This window comes from Arachis ipaensis, chromosome B9 (assembly GCF_059453495.1).
Source record: "Arachis ipaensis isolate K30076 ecotype BB chromosome B9, ASM5945349v1, whole genome shotgun sequence".
Classification (NCBI taxonomy): domain Eukaryota; kingdom Viridiplantae; phylum Streptophyta; class Magnoliopsida; order Fabales; family Fabaceae; genus Arachis; species Arachis ipaensis.
In genome coordinates, this window is record NC_142444.1 from 58,893,645 (window position 1) to 58,904,554 (window position 10,910).

Consider the following 10,910-nt stretch of genomic DNA (forward strand, 5'->3'; position numbering starts at 1 on the left):
TTCCATGCTTTAAATCATTCCTGCCTTAGGAGATCTGAAAATACTCAACACACAAATCACGACATCGAATGGTAATAAAAGGTAATTAAAATAATTATTTTTAAAGCATAGGAAACATGTTTTTCACATATATCACATAATAAGGAAGGGAAAAGTAAAACCATGCAATTTCACATGAATAAGTGGGTGAAGGGTTGAGTAAATCACTTAAATTAAGCACAAAATATATCATAAAATATGGGTTTATCAGATGCGCTTGATACGGTTGCAGTGTAAAGTCTGGAGCTCCTGCTTCCTGGAGAGTAATCCTTCTGGGCTCCGCCATATTACCTGCACGTAAATCAACAAAATCAGTAGGAGAGGGGCTTGTTTCTTCCTCAGATGGCGCTTTAGATTCGCCCTCAAATGAGATTGGTGAATTGGTAAGAACCACTTCACCACCCTTAGAGGCTAACCGACGTCGAGCTCGCCTAATACATGAAATAGTTCTTTCAATTTCAGGATCAAACGCGGCTAAGCTCGAATCAGGTAGTGAATGCGTCATTCAATGAAAGAAACATACAGCTCATGGTAATAAAATAAAATAAAATATGCAAAAATTAAAAATATGTACACCAACCAATAATTTAGCACACAATTGCAACTCCCCGGCAACGGCGCCAAAAATTGACGAGGCGGAAAATTGCCAATTAAGAATTTATAATAAGAACGGCGTTGCAAGTACAGTTCTTAATTGACAGAAATTCCGCTTATCAATGTGAAAGGAGTGTCACAAATTTAGAATAAAAATACTGGGAGTAGGAATCCTAGGTCGTCTCCCAACGAGTTGACAAAAGGGTGCTATTTTATTAGTCAGGAATTTTTTGAGAAATTTTAAGAGTTGGAGAACAAAAAAATAAATGATTGTAAATTAAAGCAATGTAAATTAAAAGAGATTTATGTATTTAAAATAAAAAGCCTTGACTGGGAGAAGATTAATCGGAAGTTCTATCCTTGTTGGAATTATCCCAAGTGTGATAATAAGACGTTGTTGTTTTCACTTAGTTAACCCTTACCGAATAAAGGAAAGTCAAGTGATTGAGCTAACTCTTATTCACAAGTCCTAATCCTCTCCTTATGGAAGGATTAGCATTAGTGACTAGAGAATTAGCCAACAACTTCCAATTAAAACCAACACTTGAGTATTCCAACTCAAGGGTCTCCTTTTAATCAACTCCCAAGTCAAGTTGGGAGTCTACTCCATTGACATAAATACAATGTTCACAGACATATAAGAAGAAGACATGATGAATTAAATAAAGTAATACTGTGAAAATTAATTAAAGGTAAACATAGTTCTTTGCATTAATAAATCCCAAAATCATAACCATACGTATCTGAACAGGGTTAATGGGCAATAAAAGAGTAAAGGAATAAGGAAACAAACTAGAATAATGGAAACTTCAACGGAGGTAATGAATCTTCTCAATATCCAAATCAAAAGCATAAAACTCTAAAAACTATGAATGTGAAGAAACCTAGAGGAAGTAATAGAATTCTCTCTAAGATTCAAAACCAAAACTAAAACTCAAAAACTATGCGAATGAGAATGTGTGTTGAGTCTCCGCTTGTCCCCTGGCTCTAGTCTGTGTTTCTGGGCCAAAAACTAGGTCCAAACTCAGCCCAAAATCGCCCCCAGCGTCTTCTGCGTTTTCTGCACGTGGCGCATGTCACGCGTACGCTTCAGTCATGGGTACGCATCGCTGGTCATCTTCGCGTGCCATTCGTACGTGTCAGGTACGCGCACGTGTTGACGTGCAAACTCCAATTCACGCGCACGTGATGAGCGGATAATTTATACCCTTTTTGGCATTGTTTTTAGGCAGATTTTAGTATATTTTAGTTATTTTTTATTATATTTTTATTAGTTTTTATTCAAAAATCACATTTTTGGGCTTTACTATGAGTTTGTGTGTTTTTCTGTAATTTCAGATATTTTCTTGCTGAAATTGAGGGACCTGAGCAAACATCTGATTCAAAGGCTGAGAAAGGACTGCAGATGCTATTGGATTCTAACCCTCTTGCACTCGAAATGGATTTTCTGGAGCTACAGAAGCCCAATCGGCGCGCTCTTAATTGCGTTGGAAAGTAGACATCTTGGGGTTTTCAGCAATATATAATAGTCTATAATTTGCCCGAGTTTTAATGGCCCAAACTGGCGTTAAAAGCCAGCCAAAAACTTTCTGGCGTAAAATGCCAGAACTGGCATACTTTTCGGCGTTAAACGCCCATTTTGGCACCCAGGGTGGCATTTAACTCCAATATGAGGCATATGCACGTGGAAGCTTGAAAGCTCAGCCCAAACACTCACCAAGTGGGCCCCAGAAGTGGAATTCTGCACTATCTACACCTAGTTACTCATTTTCTGTAACCCTAAGTTACTAGTTTAGTATAAAAACTACTTTTAGAGATTCATTTAGCAACTCATGACATTTTTTACATTCCATATTATATCTTTGACGGCATGAGTCTCTAAACCCCATAGGTGGGGGTGAAGAGATCTGCTGTGTTTCAATGGATTAATGCAATTACTACTGTTTTCTATTCAATCACGCTTGATTCTATTCTAAGATACTCACTCGTACTTCAATCTAGAGAAGATGATGATTCGTGACACTCATCATTATCCTCAATTCTATGAACGCATACCTGACAACCACTCCCATTCTATCTGAGCTCAACGTAGTCATTGGGCGACAGCTTGAGTGCGTATTTCTTGGGTCTCTTATTCACGGACCGAGTCTGTGAGATCAGAACCTTCGTGGTATAGGCTAGAACCAATTGGTAGCATTCTTGGGATCCGGAAAGTCTAAACCTTGTCTGTGGTATTCCGAGTAAGATCTGGGAAGGGATGACTGTAACGAGCTTCAAACCTGCGAATGTTGGGCGCAGTGACAGTGTGCAAAAGGACAAGGGTCCTATTCCGACGCTAGTGGGAACCGACAGCTGATTAGCCGTGCGGTAGCTGTACATGGTATTTTTCATATGAGACGAGAAATCCGACAGTTGATTAGCCGTGCATAGATTGTACATGGTATTTTTTATCCGAGACGATCATAAAGCTTGCCATTGAAGGAAGCTATGCGTGTTTAGAGAAGAAGACAGTAGGAAAGCAGAGATTCAGACGACATAGCATCTTCGAAACCTCAGGCTGTTTCTCATTACTGAATTACAAGTACCATTTATTTCATGTTATTTACCTTTCATAAACAAAACCATTTTTATCATTAATATCCTGACTAAGATTTACAAGATAACCATAGCTTGCTTCAAGCCGGCAATCTCCGTGGGATCGACCCTTACTCACGTAAGGTATTACTTGGATGACCCAGTGCACTTGCTGGTTAGTTGTGCGGAGTTGTGAAAAGTGTTATCACAATTTCGTGCACCAAGTTTTTGGCGCCGTTGCCGGGGATTGTTCGAGTTTGGACAACTGACGGTTCATCTTGTTGCTCAGATTAGGAAGAATTTACCTTTTTGGTTGGTCTATAGTCACTAAATTTGAGTCTTTTATTTTCTTTTCAAAAATCTTTCAAAAAGTTTTATTTTTCTTCATTAATCTGTTATTTGTCTTTGAGTCTTTTATTATTGTTCTTGATAAAATTTTTAAAATCCTTGTTTTATTTTTCTAAATTTCTTTACGAAATATTTAATAAATAAATAAAAACCAATAACCTCATAATTTAGTCTTCTGTCTGAGTTTAGTTTCATGTTTTAAGTTTGGTGTCAATTGCATGCCTTTATTTTTCTTTCAATTTTTCGAATTACATGTTCTTAGTTCTTTCTTGATCTTCAAGTTGTTCTTATTTATTTTTCTTGTTTGATCTTTAGTTTTTCTTGTTTTGTGTCTTTCCTTGTTTTTCTTGTGCATTTCCGAATTATTAGTGTCCAAAGTATAAAAATTTTTAAGTTTGGTGTTCTTTGTTTTTATTTTCTTAAAGATTTCCATCTTGATCTTCAAAGTGTTCTTGGTGTTCATCTTGACATTCAAAGTTTTCTTGTTTGTTTTCTTTGTTTTGATCTAAAAATTTTAAATTTGGTGTCATTTTATTATTTTTCTCTTTTCTCATTAAATTCAAAAAATATCTTTTCTCTTTATTTTAATTGAATTTTCGAAATTTACATAAAAAAATTCAGATTTTTATTTAAATTTTTTTTATCTTATCTTATCTTAGTTTTAAAATTTCAAAATTCAAATCTTTTTCAAAAAATCATATCTTTTTCAAAATTCTATCTTATCTTATTTCAAATTCAAATTTCAAATTTCAATTAAATTCCAAAATTCAAATTCAAATTTCAAAATTTAAATTTAAAATTTTAAAAATCAAACCTTTTCAAAATTTAAAACTTTTTTCAAATCCTTATCTTATATTGTTGACTATTTCAAAATTCAAAATTCAAAATTTAATTTTCAAATTTAAAATTTAAATTTTAAAACTTTTTAATTTAAAAACCTATCTTCTCTTAAATTCCTTATCTTCTCTTTCCTAACTTATCTTATCTTTTTTAATCTCAAATCCTATAATCAAATCTTTTTCAAATCTTTTCTTTTATTTATTTTCCTAAAAGTATCTTTAATTTTAAGACATATCTTTTTCAAAACTTCCTAACCACTTTCTCTCTCTTCATTTTTCGAAAATCCTCACCCAAAAATTTTCAAATTTTTTTAATTAATTAATTAATTTAGTTTTCTAATTTCATTTATTTCTTTTTCTTTTTTTTATTTATTTTCAAAATTTGCATCATTTTATTTACTTTATTTTTAATTTCGTTAAATTCAAAAAAAAAGGGGGAATAAAATTTTTATTCACAATCCACATCATCTCCCTTTCTCCATCATGGACCTAAGTGGAAATGAACAGTTCATAAGGACTCCGGGGTCATATGCTAACCCCACTACTGCCTCATATGGGAGTAGTATCTGTGTACCCTCCATCAGAGCCAACAGTTTTGAGCTAAATCCTCAGCTCATTATCATGGTGCAGTAAAATTGCCAGTATTCTGGTCTTCCACAGGAAGAACCTACTGAGTTTCTGGCACAGTTCTTACAAATTGCTGACACAGTACGTGATAAGAAAGTAGATCAGGATGTCTACAGATTGTTAGTGTTTCCATTTACTGTAAAAGATCAAGCTAAGAGGTGGCTGAATAACCAACCCACAACAAGCATAAGAACATGGAAACAGTTATCAGACAAATTCCTAAATCAATATTTCCCTCCAAAAAGGATGACACAGCTAAGGCTGGACATCCAAGGCTTTAAACAAGAGGATAATGAATCTCTTTATAATGCCTGGGAGAGGTACAGAGAGATGCTAAGAAAATGCCCCTCTGAAATGTTTTCAGAATGGGTGTAGTTAGACATCTTCTACTATGGGCTTACAAAAAGGCCCAGATGTCTCTAGACCACTCAGCTGGTGGATCTATACATATGAGAAAGACAATTAAAGAGGCTCAAGAGCTCATTGATATAGTTGCCAAAAATCAGCACCTGTACTCAAGTGGTGATACCTCTGTGAAAGAAGAGGCTGAGGCAGCATCCACTGAACTTAGTCCTCCAGAACAAATTACTGAACTCAATCAGCAACTATTTTCTATAACAAAATAGTTAGCAGAATTTAAAGAGATGCTACAAGAAACCAAAGATGCTAACCAGAATATGGAAAAATAACTGAATCAGACAAGACAGCAGTTATCTAAACAGATAACAGAAGAATGCCAAGCTGTTCATTTAAGGAGTGGAAAGACATTGAATGTCTCAACTCAAAACAGCAGGAAGCCAAGAAAGGAACATCTGATAGAGGATGACCAAACCACTGTCCAAAATCCCTCTGAGGATAATAAGAGCCCAGAGAGGAATGATTCTGGCGTTCAAACGCTAGAAAAGGGTCAGAAGTTGGCGTTAAACGCCCAATGGATGGCCAATTCTGGCGTTCAAACGCCAGAAAAGGGTGGCAATCTGGAGTTAAACGCCCAAAAAACACCCAATTCTGGCGTTCAAACGCCAATGGGGGATCAGACACCTGCAAGTGGTGATAACAACCCCCTTAGGCAAGCTTCTCTAACCACTTCTATAGGAAATAAACCTGCAGCAAGTAATGTTGAAGAATATAAGGCCAAGATGCCTTATCCTCAGAAACTCTACCAAGCAAAACAGGATAAAAAATTTGCCCGCTTTGCAGACTATCTCAGGACTCTTGAAATAAAGATTCCGTTTACAGAGGCAGTTGAGCAAATACCCTCATATGCTAAGTTCATGAAAGAGATCTTAAGTCATAAGAAGGATTGGAGAGAAACTGAAAAAGTTTTCCTCATTGAAGAATGCAGTGCAGTCATTCTGAAAAGCTTAGCAGAGAAGCTTAAAGATCCCAGAAGCTTTATGATACCATGCACATTAGAGGGTGTTTGTACCAAGACAACTCTATGTGATCTTGGGGCAAGTATCAACCTAATACCTGCATCCACTATCAAAAAGCTTGGTTTGAATGATGAGGTTAAACCAACCCGGATATGCCTCCAACTTGCTGATGGCTCCATTAAGATTCCATCAGGCATAATTGATGACATGATTGTCAAGGTTGGGCCATTTGCCTTTCCCACTGACTTTGTAATACTAGAAATGGAGGAGCACAGGAGTGCAACTCTCATTCTAGGAAGACCTTTCTTAGCAACTGGACGAACCCTCATTGACGTCCAAAAAGGGGAGATAACCCTGAGAGTCAATGAGGATGAGTTTAAGTTGAATGCTGTCAAAGCTATGCAGCATCCAGACACATCAAAAGACTGCATAAGCACTGATATTATTGACTCCCTGGTGGAAGAGGTCAATATGACTGAGAGTCTCGAATCAGAGCTAGAGGACATTTTTAAAGATGTTCAGCCTGATTTGGAGGAACCAGAGAAAACAGAAGAACCTCTGAAAACTCCTCAGGAAGAGGAGAAGCCTCCTAAACCCGAGCTCAAACCACTATCACCATCCCTGAAATATGCATTTCTGGGAGAAGATGACACTTTTCCTGTGATCATCAGCTCTACTTTAGAACCACAGGAAGAGAAAGCATTAATTCAGGTGCTAAGGACACACAAGACAGCTCTTGGGTGGTCCATAAGTGATCTTAAGGGCATTAGCCCGGCCAGATGCATGCATAAGATCCTATTGGAGGATGATGCTAAGCCAGTGGTTCAACCACAGAGGCAGCTGAATCCAGCCATGAAGAAGGTGGTGTAAGAAGAGGTCACTAAGCTACTAGAGGCTTGGATTATTTATCCTATTTTTTGATAGCCCCTGGGTGAGCCCTGTCCAAGTTGTCCCCAAGAAGGGAGGCATGACAGTGGTTCATAATGAAAAAAATGAACTGGTTCCTACAAGAACAGTTACAGGGTGGCGTATGTGTATTGACTACAGAAGACTCAATACAGCCACCAGAAAGGATCATTTTCCTTTACCATTCACAGACCAGATGCTAGAGAGACTATCAGGTCATGAATACTACTGCTTTTTGGATGGCTATTCAGGTTACAACCAAATTGCAGTAGATCCTCAGGACCAAGAGAAAACAGCATTCACATGTCCTTCTGGAGTATTTGCCTATAGAAGGATGCCATTTGGTCGGTGCAATGCACCTGTAACCTTTCAGAGGTGCATGCTCTCTATCTTATGTGATATGGTAGAGAAATTTCTGGAAGTCTTCATGGATGACTTCTCAGTATTTCGAGACTCATTCAGCTCCTGTCTTGACCATCTAGCACTTGTTCTGAAAAGGTGCCAAGAGACTAACCTGGTTTTAAACTGGGAAAAATGTCACTTTATGGTGACTGAAAGAATTGTCCTTCGGCACAAAATTTCAAACAAGGGGATAGAGGTAGATCAAGCTAAGGTAGAGGTAATTGAAAAATTACCACCACCTGCCAATGTTAAGGAAATTAGAAGCTTTCTGGGACATGCAGGATTCTATAGGAGGTTTATAAAGGATTTTTCAAAAATTGCAAAACCTATGAGCAATCTGCTAGCTGCTGACACACCATTTATCTATTACACAGAGTGTCTGCAGGCATTTGAGACTCTGAAAGCTAAGCTGGTCACAGCACCAGTCATTTCTACACCAGAATGGACATTACCATTTGAACTAATGTGTGATGTCAATGACCATGCCATTGGTGCAGTATTGGGACAGAGGCATGACAAGCTTCTTCATGTCATTTATTATGCTAGCCGTGTTTTAAAGGATGCGCAGAAGAATTACACAACCACAGAAAAGGAGTTTCTTGCAGTCGTTTATGCCATTGACAAGTTCAGGTCTTATTTAGTAGGATCAAAAGTGATTGTGTACACTGACCATGCTGCTCTAAAATATCTCATCACAAAGCAGGATTCAAAACCCAGACTCATAAGATGGGTGTTGCTTCTGCAAGATTTTGATATAGAGATAAGAGACAGAAAAGGGACAGAAAACCAAGTAGCAGATCACCTGTCCTGGATAGAACCAGTAGCAGGAGCGTCCCTCCCTCCTACTGAGATCTCTAAAACCTTTCCGGATGAGCAACTCTTTGCCATTCAAGAAGTACCATGGTTTGTAGACATTGCAAACTATAAAGCTGTGAGATTCATACCCAAGGAGTACAGTAAGCAGTAAACAAAAGAATTGGTTACTGATGCAAAGTACTACTTGTGGGATGAACCATATCTCTTTAAGAGGTGTGCAGATGAAATGATCTGTAGATGCGTGCCTAGAGAAGAGGCATAGAAAATCTTATGGCATTGCCATGGATCACAATATGGAGGATATTTTGGAGGTGAGCGAACAGCCACAAAGGTTCTCCAATGTGGCTTCTACTGGCCTACTCTTTATAAAGACTCCCGAGAGTTTGTACGTAACTGTGACAGTTGCCAGAGAGCTGGTAATCTGGCTCACAATTATGCCATGCTTCAGCAAGGGATCTTAGAGATTGAGTTGTTTGATGTATGGGTATTGACTTCATAAGGCCTTTCCCACCATCATACTCAAACACTTATATTCTTGTGGCAGTAGACTATGTATCTAAATGGGTAGAGGCAATTGCAACACCCACTAATGATACTAAGACAGTGATGAAGTTCCTCCAGAAGCATATCTTCAGCAGGTTCGGTGTCCCTAGGATACTGATCAGTGATGGAGGCACTCATTTCTGCAATAAACAGCTCGACTCTGCTCCGGTCCGATATGGAATTAACCATAAAGTGGCCACTCCATATCATCCACAGACAAATGGCCAGGCTAAAGTCTCAAATAGAGAACTAAAACGAATCCTGGAACAGACTGTAAGTACCCGTAGAAGGGATTAGGCAAGAAGTCTGGATGATGCTCTGTGGGCATACAGCACCGCATTCAAGACTCCTAAAGGGACCTCTCCATACCAGCTTGTGTATGGAAAAGCCTGTCATCTGCCAGTGGAACTGGAACACAAGGCCTACTAGGCAACCAGGTTCCTAAACCTTGATGCTAAGGTAGCTGGAGAGAAAAGATTACTCCAGTTGAATGAGCTGGAGGAGTTTAGACTAAATGCTTTCGAAAATGCTAAAATTTACAAGGAGAAAGCAAAAAGGTGGCATGACAGAAAGCTGTCATCTAGAGTCTTTAAGCCAGGACAGAAGGTTCTGCTATTTAACTCTAGGCTCATATTGTTCCCTAGGAAATTAAAATTCCGGTGGAAGGGACCATATGTGATTACAAGTGTGTCACCATATGGATATGTAGAGCTTCAGGATATTGACTCAGACAAAAAGTTCATTGTTAATGGACAGATAGTCAAACATTATCTTGAAGGCAATATTGAGCAAGAGTGCTCAAAGCTGAGACTAAATTAAAAGCTCAGTAAAAAGTCCAGCTAAAGACAGTAAAGAAGCACTTGCTGGGAGGCAACCCAGCCATTATAAAAAATTAGATGTTTATAACAATTATAAGTCTATTTAATTTTGTTATTCATGTTGGCTAAAGCATTTCAGTGAATAAGTTAGGGAAATGAAGGTTCAGAATATAAAGCAGAGGAATCACAGAGAAAAAGGGCTCACTGGCATTAAAATGCCAGTAAAGAGGCATTTTGGGCGTTAAACGCCAGAATGGCTATCATTCTGGGCGTTCAAAAAAACGCCCATTAAAGAAGGATTCCTGGCATTTAATGCCAGCCAGGGTATCTGGCTGGGCATTAAACGGCCAAAGAGGCAGTCAAGTGGGCGTTAAATGCCAGAATGGATAGCATTCTGGGCGTTTAACGCCAGGATGACACAAGGGAGGTAGTTTTGTTTCCAATTCAATTTTTTCAATTTTTCATGTTTTCATTCATAATTTTTTGCATCAAACATATTTTAAACGTTCATTTTTCAATTTCTATTTTCAAAAATTAATAATCTTTCCAACTCTTTTTAATTCTTTTTCAATTCTTTTCAAATCCTTCCAAAACATTTTCAAAACTTACATATCTTTTCAAATTCTTTTCAACTCTTTTTAGTTTTTCTTGCATAAAGTAATAAGTTTTCAAAATTAATTGCATCATTCTTCTTCTACTCCCTTCTATCTTCTTTTGCTCGAGAACGAGCAAACCTTGTAAGTTTGGTGTGAAAAAAGCTTTGCTTTTTGTTTTTCCATAACCATTAATGACACCTAAGGCCGGAGAAACCTCTAGGAAGAGGAAAGGGAAAGTAGTTGCTTCCAACTCCGAGTCATGGGAGATGGAGAGATTCATCTCAAAAGCCTATCACTAGAAAGAGGATGGAGCAAACAAGAGAGCCCACTCATGGACCTCAACAAGAGCCATGAGGGAAGAGCAACAAAGGCAAGGAAGAGATATTGAGGAGCTAAAGCACTCCATAAGATCTTCAAGAGGAAGAACTAGCC